Here is a 19731-nt window from a genome sequence, read left to right on the forward strand (position 1 = left end):
AACAGAGACACCCAGAGAAAATAAGCTTAAAGTTGGTACTTTCCTTAATAAGCTGAAAGACCTGAAGTATTTAATGAAAAGGAGACAATATAAATTAGAATCTAAGAAAAAGCAAGGGTAAAAAAATCTATTTAAGAATGGAAATTAGGGGTGCCTGAGTGGCTCAGTCAGTTGAGCGTCCAACTTTGGCTCAGGTTGTGATCTTGCAGCTCACAAGTTTGATCCCTGAGTAGGGCTCTGTGCTGACAGCTCGGAGCCTGGAGCCTGCTTCGGATTCAATTTCCTTCTCTCTCTACCCTTCCCCCATGCATATTCTCTCTCTCTCTCTCTCTTTCTCTCTCTCTCAAAAATAAATAAAACATTAAAAAAAATTAAAAAGAATGGAAATTAGCATTTGATACGCTATGAATGATTTTTGAAAACTATAAAAATATGAATAACATTTACTTATTTATAAACTTTAGACACAATTTATACACTGGAAGTCACAAATTGGTAGCCCAATGGGCTCCATCCAGCAGAAGTGTTTTATTTGACTTAGTGTGTGTGTGTGTATTTTAATTTAATGAGGTTCAGCATTTTTAAATCAGAAGATTTCACATAAAAATCTTAAAATACCAGGGTATTTTGTATCACTGGGTTCACTTTCATCCAAACAACACTCAGCATACACTCACCAGCTCGCCAAAGTCTACCAGTTTTTAACGCATGCCTGCCTGGTCTCCACAGCTTTTGAAGTTTCAATACATCCCATATACAGTGTACTAACAGTTCAATTATGGTCACAAAATAATAAAGAGGTATCATCAATATTTCTTGACAATGTTGTCAATTACCTTGACAATGTAAAAATTACCCATGACTGAAGTGAGGAGGCGAAAGATGAGATGAAATGAAAGCAAGAATGGAGAGGCTAAAACCTTCATCGTTCAAAGTCAAAACTCAGGAATCAATAGAATAAGGTATAAATGTTAAGATACATTATTCAAACTTACAAACTCACAAATAGAGGAATTTAAAAAAATAATATAACTCTACTGGGATGGAAAAAGCAAAGAGTGAGAGATTGATTTAGCTGCCATAGCAGATTGTGCATAGATGTCTAAAATTGATATATCAAGGACTAGTCATATAAACATTTTAATCACTGATATGCTACTAACCCCCCAAAATTAAAAACAGTAGTTTCAGAGTTCACAATTATCCCTCTAGGACTGAGACTGTGTGTGTAAGGTAGGGTATGGCAGGGGATTGCTGCTTTAAACCAGGAGGCATCTATCTTCTCTCCCACCAGCCATTTGGAGTCAGAAGTGAAAATGCCTTAAGATTGAGATAATCAAATGAGTAATGTGTTTATTTAATTCTTTCATTTGTAAGTTTTTATTTAAATTTTTAACGTGTGCATAGAAAATTTCAATAATGGGTGAAACACACATAATTCACACATGGAGAAATACACAAAGCAGAAATCTTAGAAAACCCGTGGTTACAACAATCAAAATAATGCAATTGTGCAATATTGATGCAAACGCCAACCTACAAAATGAAACACAAAACACCCGCATATATATGAAATAGGATTTTTAAATGCAACTTTCCACATTATCCCAGTTTCATCTAAGGAATCCAACAATACAATTCATCCAAAACAATTCCAAAACTACCATGGCTATGGGTGCTAAGTGATTTCCAAAAACTGTGGGTTGAAACCTGTTTTCCCATCATTACTATGTGAGAGGTGACTAAGTAATCAGTTGAGAAGACTAGAGAGTGGAAACTGGGGGACAGGCGATAAAGTTGCCCTTGTACCTTAGCATTAAGCTGGTGACCATGAGTGTGAGGGTCTTTTTCCTATTAGATGATAATGCTTATTTTGTTAAATAAGTGTATTCTTGCATATGAAGCCTGAGCCTGCTTGCAGTAGGAACTGAAATGAATTTTTAAGATCCAACTCAGTATGACATCAAAGATCCAAACTTTTATCCCAGATGAAGCTTGTTTCCTCTTCCCACCGTAGGCCTAACTTGGGCTGTGAAACCTGTGTCGGAGACCTGGGGCCTGGCCGTTTTCTTCTCTTTCCCCCACTCAACATCCCACACCTTCTTTACCTGGTATTTTTGACCTGCTCTAGGATCAGCCTTAGCAGAAAGATTTAAGAGAAAAAGTCACAGTCTCAGGTGGCTTTGCTAGAAAAGTTAAAGAAAAATAGGCTGGCTAGAATGGACTGCTTAACAATAGAACAAAGACACAAAGCTTTGTTTCCAAAGCTTTGTTTCTCAGAGTACTGTGCCATGGCACAAATTTGGACCCTCTGAGTGCACACTGTGAGTGCCGCAGCATCTCGAAATGTACTCCACACAAAAGGATGTCTGAATGAGTGGAGCCACCCAGCAGGGTGGTGACCTGGGAGAAGCCGAGGCCCTGAAGGGACGTCAAAAGCAGACAGCTGAAGGATCTGGTCTAAATCAACAGAAATGGAGCTGAGTTTCCAAGCAATGAGATCTCTGAGGAAACCAATAAAAGTGACATACGAGAAAAGTATTTTACAGGTAATATTTTCCTTAGCATTTTTATGTGAACATATTGCATCCATTGTTCTGAACATATTACATATATTCATTAATTGAATTTTCACAACAACCCACCATGGTACAATTTGGTATTATGCCCAGATAACAAATTATGAAACAAAAGCACAGAGGGGTTAAATAACTTGGCCCAGGACACACAGTGCCTAGTAGAGCCATGATTGGAATCCAGAGACTGTGACTCCAGAGTCTAGAATTATATTAAAGGATCCCCTTGAAAAACGGACAACTGTTTATCAATCACACAGAGGCCTCAAAGTCAGGTTACACGTCTCCCAACCACCCAAATTCTTAGGAAGCTCCTCTGCTTCTTGTACATTTGCCATGCAAGGAAAACACCTATGATAGTCTGCTAGAGAATGAAAGCAGCCCAGCTGCTCAGTCATGCCCAGCTAACGGCCAGCCACCTGCCATATGTGACCAAGTTTAACAGAGACCAGAGTACTCATCCATATTAACTCGCTGGCCCATGAACTCATGAGTTAAATAAATGCTTATTGTTTGTTGCAAGCCACTGATTTTCTGGGTAATTCGTAGCGATAGACAATTGATACTCTCGTAGTGGAGATTTCCTTCTGCAGTCACACAGGAAGTAATCAAGGATTTAATCAATGCGTGGGAGTGGTAGTAGGAGTTTTCCAGAGAGTGGCTGCCAGTGTTACCTAGAAGCTCAGGATCTGTTTACAGGGAAGATACAGGATCCACAGGCTGGTCGAATAGCCACATACACAGGGAGGGCTGCCCCAGGGAAGGAAGCTGCATGCTCTATTGTGGGTTTTAGACTGGATCATCCATGAAGTGTCAGCATGTGCCTTTAGACAGACTCAGCAGATGGCCAGTTAAATAATCAGTGTCCAATACAGTGCTTACAGGCAAGAATTTATATTGTATTTTAAATGTCTGTCTGGCAAGGGGCGCCTGGATGGCTCAGTCAATTGAGTGTCTGACTTCGGCTCAGGTCATGATGTCACAGTTCATGAGTTTGAGCCCCTCGTTGGGCTCACTGCTGTCAGCACAGAACCCGCTTCAGATCCTCTGTCCTCTCTCTCTGCGTCTCCCTCGCTCATTTCTCTCTCTCTCTCTCTCAAAAACAAATAAACGTTAAAAAAAATTGTTAATATCAGGCTGGCAAGATAAACCTTAAATGATGCTCATGGAGGGCTAAGTATATTGGACAGGACAGCCTTTGTGAAAACAGTGTAGTCATATATTAAGAACCACAAACATACTCAATACCAATTGACCTAGAAATTTCAATTCTGATCATTTATTCTAAGAAACAAAATTTAAAGGCATTTTAATTTTTTTTAACCATGTGTTTGTCCGAATTCTCACACCACTCTATCTGGACAGTCATGCAAGTATAGTCCGTTACCAGATAGAGAACATTCTCATTCTGTTCACTGATCATAAACACGCTTGTAGAAAAAGGATAGAGCAACTTCTAATGTCAACTTTTTATTTTGCATCATCTTTCAGTCAATAGCCTCACATGAATGAGTGGGGAGCCTCATTTCCCACAATCTGCCTGCCTCATTTTTCTTTGATCTTTAAATCACCCTCCAAACTCTCCCCATACATCCATACTCCTTAACTCCATTCTGGTGACATTCCAGAAGGTCAAGGCTGTGAAACTCTTTGCCTCAGGCTCTATCCTGGGAGATAAAACCTGTGGTAGTTCTCCAAAGGAACAGGCTTAGGTCTTCACCTTTTGTGAAGCACGTGCAAGAAAACCAACTTAATTATATCATCATTCCAGGGGGCTTGATGATAATTTCTTAAAAGATACCTTTCCCATTATAGGTAAGAACAAAGAGGATAAAAAAATACATAGAATTGGATTTTTTGCAATATGGCTTTTATTAAAATTTTTACTTTATTTCCTAACCATAAGGAATTTCAAATAAATTCTAAATAATTGCTCCCCCCTGCTAGGTTTCCACTTGCTGGCTTCTTCTTACTGTTCTTTACAGAGACCTTGAGAGATTACCACCCACCACCATCCTTCAACAGTTTTTCATTATCTCATTTCTGTGTTTTATTTTTATAATAGCTGTAATCACCAATTAATTACATCTTTTTTAAGAATCTGTCTCTAGGTTTATCATCTGTCTTCTCCCATGAAGATGTAGCCTTTTTGAAGCCAAGAAACTTATATACTGAGCACATAATAGGTGTTCAGTAAATATTTGGTGAGGAAATAAATTTTAGATATTAAAATTATAAATGTAAAAATGCATGGCTTGGAAAAAAATCTTATGTTTAGTTGCTTAAACACAAACAACATAAACTATAATTTTAACAGTGTTGAAATATTTTGCATATGAATTAAATAAATAGCTTAACTCACTGAGAAGAATAATTTTTTGAGACAGAATAATTATAAATAATATTTTTCTTGTATGGTGAGTTGCTTTAATGTCATTAAAATAGTGTTTATGAATTTTTAAGCATCCAGCCTATCCTTGCTTGTGTGTCTCAAAATAACACGAAGGGATATCTTGGCTTCTCTGGTGAAAAAAGCTGGTGGACTGAAATATCAACTCAAACCCTTGAAATGCTCAGGGATTAATTTAGATATAAGGAACTAATGTCTTTAACAAGCACTTAATAAAACTTGGTTGAAATTAATGTTTTTCTAAAGTATAAATCATAAGTTCTGAATTAATTGTAGAAGAGTGTTTTGAGCTTGTTAAGGCAGGAAATCAAAACATCAAGCATCATCTTACTTATATGCCTTTAAGCTTTTCTATAAGAAATAATGACTATTCACAAAAGGTTTGTTTTGGCATAGTTGGTCTCATCGCGCCAAGGAGGAAGATGTTGCAACAGCATCATTCCCTAAAACTCGAGCTCCAGGCTGCATGGTACATGTACCTCCGTTAGGACAATTATCTTGTAGCTTTGTCACTATTTGTTCATATGTATGTCTCCCCCAAACAGCTATAAACTTCTTGAGAGCAGAAGAATATATATGCATAAGTTATTTGTTGGATTAAAATAATTCAATAGTATATACTTGTGTACCTTACATACTAAAAGTTTACAGGAAATTGACTTTCAGATATGAACATGGATCGGGTACCTACTCTGTATGTTTACTCTCGAACATGATCCAGAAGAATTTGAGCCTGTTCACAACAAAGAAGCATGCAAGAGAATAGCAGATTACAATTCAAAATTTCTAAAGTTAGGGAAAATTCAATTTAAATATATAGTCAAATCAAGGCTAATTATAAGAAAGAAGAGAATTTCACCTCTACAGAACATAAATGTCAACACAGTGGCTGTAGCTGAAGCATGGATTTGGTATTGATATTCCTGATAACAAAAGCAAAAAAAGGGAGACAGCCAGAGTTTTATTATCATAAAAACCATTTAGGCAAGAGAAGAAACAAATCATTACCTAGATATTAGCTAGGGATTATTCTAGGGATTAGCTAGATATTAGGTGGAATGCTGGCTAATCATATGAATAATATTTTTGTGTAACATCCCCAGAGCAAATGTAATAAAGAATTTTTTATGGTTGTTTCTCAACTCCTCCCCCCAGGAAAGCTAACCACCACAAGGTAATTCTGCAAAGGCGATTCATACTGAAAGAACATGGTCCAAGGATGTGAGCAAGCTATGATTCCAGGCCAAATTCAGCCCATTTCCTGTTTTTATAAGTAAAGTTTTATCGGAACACAGCCACAGCCATTCATTTGCTCAGTGTCTATGGCTGCTTTCATGCTACAACAATAGAATTGGGTAGTTGCTATAGACTGACCCACAAAGCCTAAAATATTTACTAACTGGCCCTCTCAGAAAAAGTTTGTCGACCTCTGCTTTAAACCAAACCTCTATTATTATCACTTTTATCCATAGAGCTTTTGATAAGAGCTGGATAGCAAACAACTTGATTTCAGTTGAATTCATACACTTGGCAGAACCACGTGAAACTGCTAATTTTCAATTATTTTTTATCTACAAAACATCAAGTTTTTGAGTTCAATCTAACATTTTAGAAAAAAAATAAGATTGAAATCTTGCTATGAACATTAAGGAGTTAAACAGGTCTTCTACTTGGATGGGTAATAACCCTCCCATGAGGAGCGAGATAGGAAATAATGTGAAACAAAGCCAGGATGTTTCCGAAGAAGGAATTTTAATCTTCCCACAACATAAAACCAGACCTGACGATATTTCAGTTTTTGAATGCTACCATTCCAAGTAAAAGAAGGAGAAAATACCAATCATCCTAATTAAAAACCCAATTTAGTGTCAAACTCAACAATGATAGCTGCTAATTTGGCATGACGGTTTCTTTTGAACACCTGTTTGTATTTATGATATGTGAAAGAGTTGCACAAAAGACTTACCGTTGTGTCCATGGAATTATACCAATTGCTGGGGACATAGTGGTTATTCAGTATATCCCCCTTTAATTCACTAACAGTACATAAAAATGTTACATGAAATTTTAAACAAAACTGTGGACAGATTCATCTATGCACTGAAAATGGTACAGCTTGAAACATCAACTGAACACTTCACAATCAACTAAATTATCAATAATAGATGTTTATATGAGAATAAGTTCATATCTTTCTTGAATGCATAATCAGTAGGTCACTAATATCCTACCCTACACGCACGACACTGGTGGCTATAAAAAAATATGTGGCTTAGTTCCTTTGGACAAGGGACTTTCAATCTAGCCGGTGAAACACCTATTAAAAAGATGGAATGGGAGCCCATAAGGCATATCTTCATGAATAAAACTAAAGTGCTAAGTGAATAAAACCGACAATAAGTGAACCATTACTATATTGTGTTCAATTCATTCTCCACAAACATGAAACAGGAAGGAAGTCAAGAGGCTCAGGGTCTAGTTTCGACTGTGACATTTCCTCACTAGAATATGAATTATTTTATTTAACAGTGTTAATCTTGTTTATTTTGCTGGATTGCACACACTTCAGTTCAGGAAAGCCTGAAATAATTACCACACCACCACTAACAACTTTTGAGCCCTGGGTTTCTGTGGAAGAACTTCTGTGGAAAGGGCTCAACAGATATTGGACTCAATTTGCATTTTAAGGAGTGTGGAAACATTTTAAATATCATAATATTTAGAACACTCCAAGGAGTTATATGCCAGATGTCAGCACATTGGAAACCACTAATGCATTAACTTGTGTTTCCAGTTTGACTCATTTTTGAGTGGACCTCAGGATAAAAGATTCTCCTCCAAGAATATCCTGAGATTACAAAGGGATCTGCTGAAACCTCCCATTTGCAGCTAGCTTTCTGCAGAAATCGGGATTTTTTTAATCATGTGCAAACACACAACAATCCTAAAATAAATGAGAAGCTAAGGATTTCATGAAATCACAAGTGCCCCACAGTAGCTCTGATTCCAAGCCTTTGTATTAATCAGAACAACTCCATTAAGTCCATTTGGTCACTATATAAAGAATAAATATATTCAATTTAAACTTCTAAGGTCATTTTTACTAATAAAATACCATCCGTTTTTATTTTTTAATTTTTTTAAATGTTTATTTGGAGGGGCGGGGGGCACAGAGCAAGTGGGAGAGGGGTAGAGAGAGAGGAGAGAGAGAAATCCAGACAGGCTCCATGCTGTCAGCACACAGTCAGAGGTGGGGCTCGAACTCACGAAACCGTGAGATCATGACCTGCACCAAGATCAGAGTCTGATGCTTAAGCAACTAAGCCAGGTGCCCCCATCTGTTTTTATATAGCAGAGTTCAATTTACTTTTTAAAATTATTTTTAAGTTTTTTTAATGTTTATTTATTTTTGAGAGAGAGAGAGAGACACAGAGTGCGAGCAGGGGAGGGGTAGAGAAAGAGGGAAACAGAATCTGAAGCAGGCTCCAGGCTCTGAGCTGTCAGCACAGAACCTGATGTGGGGCTCAAACTCAAGAACCTGGAGATCATGACTACGAATCAGACACTTAAAACTGAGCCACACTGGAGCCCTTAGCAGAGCTCAGTTTAAAATTTTATTTGAAAAGAGTTATTTCTGCTAAAAAATAAAAAGCCCATTAGAAGAGATGATCTGAAAAGTCTTTTCCAAATCAAATAGTGTATGAGTCTCTGAGCAAAACTCTCTTTTACAACAGAAATATAAAACAATTACCTTGTGCCTTAAGATTTTATAATCTCACACACTATATATAAGGCAACTGCCAAAATCTGCTTACTAGTTATAAAATATTTGCTCTTCCCACTTGCTTTTGCACAACACCTGCAATTTAATCAGGATGTTTTTGGGTGTGCCCACACTTCCCTGTCAACATTACAGTTTTGGGCAAATGCCAACCTGTAAGAGATTTTCATCTTGAGACTATTTCCCTTCTTGCAACATCAGTTGTAATGTTGCCAAAAACATCAACCTACCGAGGGAACATCCCCTTTTACCCACTCCCATCCATTTCTGGACTCAAATAATAAACACTTAGTACCTACATCTGAATCAAGTTTTTTCTGTCCTTTCCTTAGTAACTGACCCAAAACAATCCTCACCAACCTCATGGTCAATCTTCTTTTTCATGTGTTCTTAATACCCTAAGTGTTAGGCTACCCTCCGTTTTGAATTTTTGCTTTTGTTTCTGTCAAGGAGGATTCTTCTAAGATTTGGTACTCCCAAAATATCTACTCCATCATCCTAAAAGAACTCAGCTCTCTAATTCTACACAGAAGAATAAAAGTCATTTCTGTTTCTACCTATCGTGGTATTTTAGAATGTTAACCTCCTCGGTACCAACAAAGAGCTTTGTCCTTGCTTACACGGTGGACATTGCTTGTTAAGCATGATCAAATCCAGAAGCCAATTTCCTAGTGAGATGAAATGCTAGACAGACAGCTCTGATCCCCGAACAGAGACTCAGTGTGTTAAAAGGACAAGCCTAAACTGAAACAATATCATTGAAGATGTGCAAGGTTTCCTGAAAAGTTTATAGACAAGAATGCTGCATTTATTTAGATCTGGATTTGTATTCTGTTAGAAAGACTTTTCATTGCTATTGCATTTTTAATATCAGAGCAAACTATGATTGCTCAAATTGCTCAAAGATGTTAAATATTTATACTTTCTTGAATGCCTTAGGAGGAAATTGCACCTAATAGCAACAATCTGCTGGAGTGGTCAATAGACCTGGTTTGGACTATGGGAAATGATATTATTCAATGTGGTGAATTATTTACACTTGGATATTTTAAGGAGTAGAAATATTTGTTACCTAAAGAGTCTCACACTCAATAATAATCTGTATAATACTGAGCATAAAATACTATGATTTTTAAAAAAAAAAAACTCTCGTGTCTATTGTCCTGGTATGCTCAGGATTATTGCATAGAGTACAAATTAGAAGCAAATTGACCTTCAAATTATTAAAATAGTGATTGAGATAATGAGTCCAAAGACTAAAGTATAAAATCAAAATTCTTTACTCTGGTTTCCGACACACTTTCCCATATATAATATTTTTTCCCCCTAGCTTATTCCACACAAGCCACTCTAGACTTCTTCCCATTCTTCAACATACCTGATTTCATACCAGCTTAGAGACTTTCCCCCTGCCACTGCTTTTTCTGAAATGGTTTTCTCCAGTTCTTCATGGAACTTAACTACAAGAGCAGAGACTTTTTAAAGCAGAATTGGGAGCACGAGTCCCAGGACACGTGAATTCATGTATGTAAATGACTAGAATATAATTAAATGAGCAATGATTAAAGACCATTTGTCATTGTTACCCTTCTGTTCTCAGCTCAAATATTACTTCCCCTAAACATTGAATGTAGGGTTTCTCCTGTCTCTCTTCTCCAAACAGTCACTCTCTGTCATATAATTCTTTCATTTCCCTCCCTGCAAATGAGGATTGCCTAACGAGTACCATTTTAGAGAAAAGCTCAGTTCTGGATGGATGACTTTATTCTTAATGGTCAGAAATGGTTTCTTTAGTTTCTGCAGGTAAGAAAATATGTTAAACCTGTCACAGTGATAGTAATGAAAAGTCGGTACTTTTTTTTTTTAATGAATGGAATGACAGTGTAAGTGCCACTGTGGTTTGTTACTTATGGAAAAAGGGGGCTAGCTTAATGAACTAATGATTATATATAACATGCTCTCTTGACTTCTGAGCATCTCAAGGCAATAATATCTCAGGCAGACAGTGACTGGGAAGTCTGTATTCTTATTTTTAAATCTAAGATTTGAAATTACATTGAGCAATTTAAATTTGTGTGGGGAAGATGGATTGAGAAGAGGACAGTCTTGGGAGCGATATTCTAGCTTCATCTCAGAGATAATAATTCTCTATCCCTTATAAAAATTAAAAAATTACTGCTTTATGAAAATAAGCACCCAAAAATATAATATTGGCTGAAAATACACATTTATCCCAGAAAGCGATGGATAAACCCTTGTCCAATAGATCTAGTGAACAATTAAATATAGTGCTTATCCTTTAACTTTGGAAAATTATCTTTCTTGGGGACAAACAAGGAAGACAATATCCTTTGGTGCCTATATGAGCAAAGTCCTGGGGTTGAATTGACAGTAACTCTGACCATCCCATCCCCAGCACCAACACCCTGGATCTCTGATATTTCTTCCCATTCCTTTCTCAGCATTCTTTTACTCCTCTCCATGTTTAAACTAAGTAAGAAGCACCAAAACATTTCCAGTATAAGATGGATTAGTGTCAGAATATTTTAGAAAAGTCAGGTCTTTCCTTTTCTTCCCATACTTTAATTTCCAGTCTAAAATCAAGAATCTGGATCTCTTGATTTCTCTGACAGTGATCTTTTCGCCCAACACTTTCCCAGTGCTGCTCACCATAACACATCTCCAGTCACCAGAGGCAACCCAACCTTCCCATTTCACAATCATCTGTTTTACAAACAAGAAAGCTGAAGCCAGGAAACAGCGAACAACTTATCAAGTTTATTTCAGATCGGTGAAGATGATATTGATACTCATGCCCATAAATTTCTTGACTCATGGGTAAAGTGCGAGACAAGATGCCTCATTTCATTCTTTGAAATAACCAAGTATTTATTCTGAATTTTGCTCTTATAAGTATATATTGTCAAGAGCAACCTGACTCTTGCATAATCATTTGGAGTGGAAGAAAGGGAAAGTCCTGTGAGGGCGGGTGGGAAGCAATTAGGAGGGAGAAGGAAGGGTGGAGTGGGCGGAAGGCTAAACCATGGAAGGGTGCTGCATGGGCTGTGAAGAAACAGTGGGTCCTTGGGCCAACTGGTCTGACTCAGCCCTAAGAAATAGATCATTATCATCAACTTTGTCTTTGCAAAAGAAAGATCAGAACTACAAATGAATATGAAAGCACTTGTTAGACAAGTGGAATAGATCTTCATGTTTGCATATATATGATTTATTAAGCACTCAACATGTATAATACATACACCAGAAGCTTTGACTGTATTATTTTATTTAATTTCTACAACAACCCTAGAATGAAGGTGTCACTATCTTCATTTCGGGACTAATGCAAATAAGGCTTAGAGAGGGGCACCTGGGTGGCTCAGTGGGTTGCGCGTATGACTTCGGCTCAGGTAATGACCTCGTGGTTTGTGGGTTTGAGCCCTGCATCAGGCTCTGTGTTGACAGCTCAGAGCCTGGAGCCTACTTCAGATCCTGTCTCCCTCAATCTCTGCCCCTCCCCCAATCATGCTCTGTCTCTGTCTCTGTCTCTGTCTCTCTCTCAAAAATAAACATTAAATAAGGCTCAGAAAAATTAAGTATCTTGCCCAGATCACATAGCTAACACATGGAGAAATAAAGCTGCTAATCCTGATTTCTAAAGCCTTAAATACCAATAGATAAGCTTTCTATAGAAAAAAAAAAAAAATCTCTACTACCATAGTGAAAAGTTGTATGTCTATGTACACACTGGACTTTGCTACTGTATGCTCTTTGAGATCATAAATTTTGGGGTTTGTTTTCATATCTATGTCTTCAAAGCTGCCTACCCCAAATCCTACCATACATGAGCTATTCAATTAATGCCTTTTATTTCCATGTAAGTGCTCACATTAGTAAAGAGCAAACTATGATTAATAATAACAGCAGGAGCTTATAGATAAGTGGCAGCAGTGATCATCTGTCCCCACCCTCACTTAAAAAACTCCAAAGGATGATGGACAAAGGAAGTTGTAAGAGGCTGCTTTACAAGCAGTCTGAGACAAACGAGGAGTTGGAGAAGCCCATCAAAGAGCCACAGGGTCAGCATGCCCTGTCCCACATTCACCACTAACCATGAGGCATAGAAGGTAGTGGGTGTGACTTGTACCACTATAGGCATCATTTTAGAGCACTCTTTGGGCCTCATTGCAACATTTTTTACGGATTACACAGACACACGTTTTGTGTGTATTTTAGTAAGTCTTCTCTCACCTCCCTTCCTCCCCTCACTCATCCCCTCCTCCCTCCACCCCACCATCACCTTGTTTTTCCAAATGCACCCATCACCTCTAACAGGAACAATGAATACAGAGACTTAAAAACAAATACGCAGGATTCCCTCAGTCTCTCTTTACTAAACTTATAGATTACAATAAACTATAGCCGCTATAAATAATTCTATAGTTCTTTTTTTTTTTTTAAGTTTATTTTTTTATTGAGGGGGGGGAAGAAAGAGAGGGGGAGAGAATCCCAAGCAGCTCCATGCTGTCAGAACAGAGCCCAAAGCAGGGCTCGATCTAACAAACTGTGAAGTCATGACCTGCACAGAGATCAAGAATTGTACACTCAGGGCACCTGGGTGGCTCAGTCAGTTAAGTGACTTCAACTCAGGTCATGATCTCACGGCTCGTGGGTTCGAGCCCCGTGTCAGGTTCTGTGCTGACAGCTCAGAGCCTGGACCCTGCTTCAGACCCCCTGTATCCTCCCTCTCTCTCTGCCTTTCCCCCACTCATGTCCTATCTCTTTCTCTCTCTCAAAAATAAATAAACATAAAAAAAAAAAAGAGTTGGACACTCAACCGATTGAGCCACCCAGGCCCCCAATTCTATAGTTCTTTATATTGCATCCTCACAAAGATATTTCAGAAATGAGATTAGACATGTGATCTATTTTTTTCCTCTGAACAGAATATGAGAGAAGAATCACTAACAATAACACGTCCTTTTCAAAATTTCTCTCAAAGTGATAATATTTCCAATTACTAGTCAAAAAATCTTTATTGAGACCCCACTATGTACAAATGCTAATAAATGCTTTTGAGTATTCAAAGGAGTATAAGAACAGGTCCCCTGCCACTGAGTTTACAATCTAGGTGTAAAAAGAAGAGCGTCACGTACCAAGGTCAGCAGAATAAGGGACAGCATGTGCAAGGGGCAGCATGTTACTTCAGGTGAGTCGCAAGTACTCCAGAAGATGTGAGGTGATGGCCAACTGATTTGTGCCTCAGGTGGTCAGAGAAGTTTTAATGAAGTCAAGACATAATCCAGAACTGGAAGGATTGGTTAACAGGAAAAAACTAATTACAGATGTTCCTTGATTCACAATGGGTGACATCCCAACAAACCCATCGTAAGTTGAAAATATCAAGAGTCAAAAATGCATTCAATACACTTAACCTACCGAACGTCATAGCTTAGCCTCACCTACCTTAAACATGTTCAGAACACTTACATGAGTCTACAGTTGGGCACAGTCATCCAATATGAAGCCTAATTTATTATAAAGTGTTGACTATCTTATGTAATTTATTGAATACTGTACTGAAAATGAGAATGGGTGCGCAGAATGGTTGCAAGCATATCTGTTGTTCACCCTTGAGGTCACGTGACCAACTGGAAGCTGTGGCTCCTTGTTGCTGCCTAGCATCACCAGAGAGTATCCTGCACATATCACTGCCCTGAGAAAAGATCGAAATTCAAAACTCAAGGTAGAGTTTCTACTGAATGTATATTGTTTTCACACCATGATAAAGTCAAAAAGTCATAAACCAAATTGTCCTAAATCAGCTACCATCTGTATTTATTAACTGCTCTTAACTATGCCATGCTATGTTTCTTCCCTGACTCTTGATACTTTTCTCAAGCCTCTTCTTCCTCACAGCTGCCCTCTGAAATCCAAGAGCCATCTATGACATCTCCCTCTCCCTCATTTCCCCACATCCAATCAGTCAAGGGAATCCAGCTGATTTCCCCAAAAGTGAATATCGAATGCAACCCCTTTTCTCTATTTCCACTGCTAGCACCCTAGTTTGCAATACCACTACATTAGCTCCCTACCTGTTCTCAATAGGCTCCTCTTGCCTTCTTCTAAACACTTCTCCTCATAGTTGCCAATGTAATCTTTTACTAAACCTGAATGGAATTGTTCCTTGGCTAAGGTAATTCAATGGCTCCTAGTAGCCCTGAGAAGAACATAGAATGTCCTTTCATATGCTTCTCAAGGCAGTGCTTATTTTTGGTCTTCATTGACTTCTGCAGCCACCAACTCTTCTACCCTCTCCTAATAACAAACATCACCCTGACAGGACTCTGTAGTGGCCAAACCCACCAAATATTTCCTTCCTATCGTGTTCTGAAATTGTCTTTCCTTCAGTGTTACCAACCCCCCATCCCTGATAATAGCTCTCAAATGCCCTATAATTTACAATAACATATTTAGGGTTTTCCTTAAAGACTATTCATTTTTCCATTAGTCTTGAGGCTCAGTCATAGTAGGAACTATGTGTATTTTACTCACCATCATAGTTTCAGTTTCTACTCCTTCACCAAAAAATGAATAAATAAGTTACCCAATTTCAACACTTAAGTTAGTTTCCATTCTTTTCGACCAATACTGTTTCATGGTTTACTTTAAGTGTCAAAGCAATTAACATGCTTAAAAATCCTGCAAATTTTCAACATCCAGGGATTACGTATATTTTCTTATTAGTCAGTGCCACAAGTCCTGCCCCTCCTTCACTCTAAACTCTGAAGAGTTTAGAAAAACAAAAATCCCATGCTTCATGTAGCTTGAAAAACCTTGATTCCACACCTTAACTTACTCAATGTCTTTTTTTTTTAATTATTATTATTTCTGACTTTCCTTCTAATTTTTTTTTTCAACTGAACTAAGCTTGAATTACACAAATCAGGAAATATCTGTCCTTTTCAAACTACTCTCCATAAGAAAGAAAACTGAAACTTTCCAGTGTCCTCAGATGGAAAGAAAGGGAGAAGTCATCTCCCTAGAGTTTTGGGAAGAATGGAACAAGAGTAGCTCACTCTAGAGGCCAGACCCAACCCCCAACCATGTCTTTTCTTCCCAGGGCTTCAGATATAGGCTCTTTTCTCCCCTGGCCTAGTTCTTAATATTGTATCAAAAACATTCATTGGTGGGGCACCTGGGTGGCTCAGTCGGTTGAGCGCCCAACTCTTGATTTCAGTTCAGGTCATGATCTCATGGTTCATGAGCTCAAGCCCCATGTCAGGCTCTGGGCTGACAGTGCAGAGCCTGCTTGAGATTCTCTCTCTCCCTCTCTCTGCCCCTGCCCTGCTCTCTCTCTCTCTCTCTCAAAATAAATAAACATTAAAAAAAATATTTAAAAAAATTCTTTGGTTATGGCAATTCCATGGTGGGGGGGAGCAAGAAAAACCCTATAACATCTCTAAGAACATACCCCAAAATTATTATTTAAATTAAAATAATAATAGTTAATTGAGTGCTTATAATGAGCCAGATGCTTGGCTAAATGTTTTACATACATTAAAGCCATTAGTCCCCCTACCCCAATAAACCCTCTGTAGTGGCCATTACTACTGTCACAATTCTGAGGAAATGAGGCCGAAAGAGGGTAACTAGCTTAGTTTCACAGAGCTATTTAATAGGAAAACCACTTTTATGTGATAAAATTTTACTTATCCACTCTTGTACTTTTGTACATGCTGCCCTTATAGTCCACCCTAGGTATCTGGAAAAAGGCTAATGGGGTAAATTCTGCAGATATCCATTCATTCAACACTGTACTGGGCTTTGGAGCTCTGAAGATAAATAAATCATTGTCTTTGCCTCCTAGGGCTTATAGTCCTGGAAAAAGACAAAGCAATGGATAACATAGGAGACTTACCATAAGTAGTGTCAGAGCTCCCAGGGGGAACTTGGCTCTCCCAGTCTAGGAGTGTCTTCTCTGGGAAGGTCACATGTGAATGATGAATAATATAATGAATGAGTAGTAAGTGATGTCACAGGTTAATATGGGGCATTGAATATACATACTTACCTCTGAGTAACCTCTTTAAAATTACATAATGTAAATATTTAACCCCAAAATTTAAAATCAATAGAACAAAGAGAATTGGTGAGGAAGTGAGAGACGGACAGAAGCTATTGAGGTGATAAGTGACTGAGCTGAGGGAAGAAGGCTGAAATCTATTGCCTACAGAGGTGGCATCCCAGTATGAGTTGAGTGGATTTGCTCCTTAAGATACCAAAAAGACTCAGACAATGGAACCACCAGGTAGCCTCTAAGAGCCAATATTCAGAATGAAACAAGAATAGGACAGGTTAAAAATCTGGAGCTTTTCGAAGTCTCTTATCCCTTCTACCAGTCTGCACAGCCAGTGAACTATACCTTTGCAACTCTGCGCAGAAGACAAGAGCCTTCCTTCCAGAAAAAGCTGAACCTGAGAGACTCTTAAACACCAAACACAGCTAAGGTCAAGAGCAAGGTGTCATATAAGAAATAGAAGATTAAGTGAAAATCTCTGTACCAGTGAGGTTTCTTGAACTCCTTTCTCAAGTCTGCAGTTACCTCTCTAAGCAGAAAGTTGCAAGATCCTCCTCTGGAAAAACAGAATGGTCCTGGGGGGAGACCTATAGACATTGATAATAGAGGTCTGCAAGGAAAGAGCTGGTTCCCATCTCTATTGAAAGCTGGCAGCCAGCCAGTGCTGCCCTGGCACACAGAGCTGTTAATTAGTTTTTTGGGACCCACTCTACACATGGACAGTCAAGGATCTCCAAATATTTGAGGAAGCCCTCTAACATGCAATATAGACCAAAGCAAACAGAAAAAAGTAGAAGACTGGTGAGCAGGAAAAGGCTTTAAGGGGAAAAGAAAATTTTAATAAGTAACTTTAGGAAGATGGGATGAGACTAAACTTATAAAACAAAACTAAGAAACTGAAAAAAAGTCGTATTTTAAGCATAAGGATTCTGTTATATTATACTTTCTATCATTTATATCACATTTATAAATCTTAAATCTCCTTTATTTGTTTTTGTAAAAACCCAATTACACCAAAATTGAAAAGCTTTATTACTTACAAAAATATATATTATATTATTTATGTATATTAATATATATTCTATTATATTAATTTTCATATCTTCAATAGAACTTTGGATAAATGAAGAAAAAGAACAGAGCTCACAATTCGTGTAAATAATGAACAACCCAAAAATAAAGAACAGCTCTTGAAATTAAAATGACAATAGAAAAAAAGTCAACAGAGGGTTTTAAGACAAAAATCAAAGACTCTCCTGGCAAGAACAGGAAGATAAATAATTGGAAAATATAAAATAGAAGAAGGAAAATAAGAGAATCAATCTAGGATATTCAACATCTGAATAATCTTTGTTCCCAAAATACAGAGTAAACCTCCAGCTACCATCTTATTTCTTTTCTTTTTGTTTCTTTTCTTCTTTTGGGGGGGGTGGGTGTTTAAAAAATTTATATTTATATTTAGCCAGCTGGACTCAGTTTAGATGATCCCAATTTTGTTGACAACATCCAAAGCATCATAGTCAAGAGCCAGTCGAATATATGCCTTCTCTCCATCCAACCTGATCAGGGTGTTGACCTTGGCCACATCAGTGTCATCAATCTTCTTCCCAGACTGTTCGATCTGGTGCTTGTTGGCCTTGACAACACAAGTGTGTTGTCTTCTATTTTCTTTATGACTGACTCAGTAGTCAGGGGAATTTGATGATGGCATAGTGGTCAAGCTTGTTTCTCCTAGGGATGCTCTTTGGAGGATATTTGGGCTGCCTTCAAAGACATAGTGTTTTGGACCATCAGAAGATAGGTGACATATGGATATTGTTTTGTGACTGTGGACACCTTTCAGTACCACTTTTTTAGCCTTCAAAGCCTTGGCTTTGGTTTTGGCTTTGGCTTTGGCTTTGGGAGGGGCAGAGTTTTCCTTCCTCACCTTTGGGACCATCTTCATAAGAAGATATCATCTTATTTCTCTTATTGCCTTTTTTAGCAAATCTTCTGAAGAAATGTATTTTCACCCACTAATTGAAATTCTTTCCCTCCTCTCTCTCTGAATCTACTCCAGTCCAATTTTCACCTCACCACTTCCCTACACCTATTCTCATCAAGACCACCAAAAAAAATTTCACTGGTTCATCCTCATCTCACTTTGTTTATCAGTAACACCTGACAGAGTTGATGATTCCCACCTTCTTGGAAAACTTTCTTTTCCTTGTGGAACTACACACATACCTGCTTTCCTCCTACACCTTGGCCACTTCCTCTCTGTCTTTCCTGTTTCTTACTCATCAACCTGATCTCTAAATGTGGGCAAGGCCTCCAGACTCAATCTTTAGATTTCCACCCCTCTAATCAGTGTAAAATCTACACCCACTCCCTGGGCTATCTAGTCCTGTGTCATGGTCATATGGACCACCTGAATGCTGAAGGCTTCTACATCTATATCTCTAACCCACATATGTCACCTCAACATGCAGAGCTAAATATCAAACTCACAATTTACATCTTTATTTGGGTATGTAACAGACATCTCATACTTCCAGTGCCTAATTCCAAACTTCTAACTTATATTTTCCTCCCTCTTCCCAGAAATAAAGATAAAAACAAGCTACTCCTCCTGTACTTTTCTCCTTTTCAGTTTTTGGCAACTTCTTTTTTTAGGCTCATGCCAAAATCCTGAGTCATCTTCCTTCCTTTTATCTCACACCTCAGATATGGTCTGTCAGCAAAACATGACACTTCTACCTTCAAAACATATAAAGAATTAAACCACATTTCATAATCCTCACTGCCATTACTCTGGTACAAGCCACTATCACTTCTCTCTTGATTTGTTGCAGCAGCCTCCGAAATAGTACATTTGCTTCTGTCTTTGCCCTCTTTCAGACTC

The 19731-nt window shown here is 38.0% G+C and overlaps 1 pseudogene; it reads right to left on the bottom strand.

Annotated features, from left to right (window-relative positions):
* Positions 1-18281: 18281 nt before the first annotated feature.
* LOC123592112 lies at positions 18282-18786 on the bottom strand (annotated as a pseudogene).
* Between the last annotated feature and the right edge of the window lie 945 nt (positions 18787-19731).

The sequence above is a fragment of the Leopardus geoffroyi genome, chromosome B4 (assembly GCF_018350155.1).
Source record: "Leopardus geoffroyi isolate Oge1 chromosome B4, O.geoffroyi_Oge1_pat1.0, whole genome shotgun sequence".
NCBI lineage: Eukaryota > Metazoa > Chordata > Mammalia > Carnivora > Felidae > Leopardus > Leopardus geoffroyi.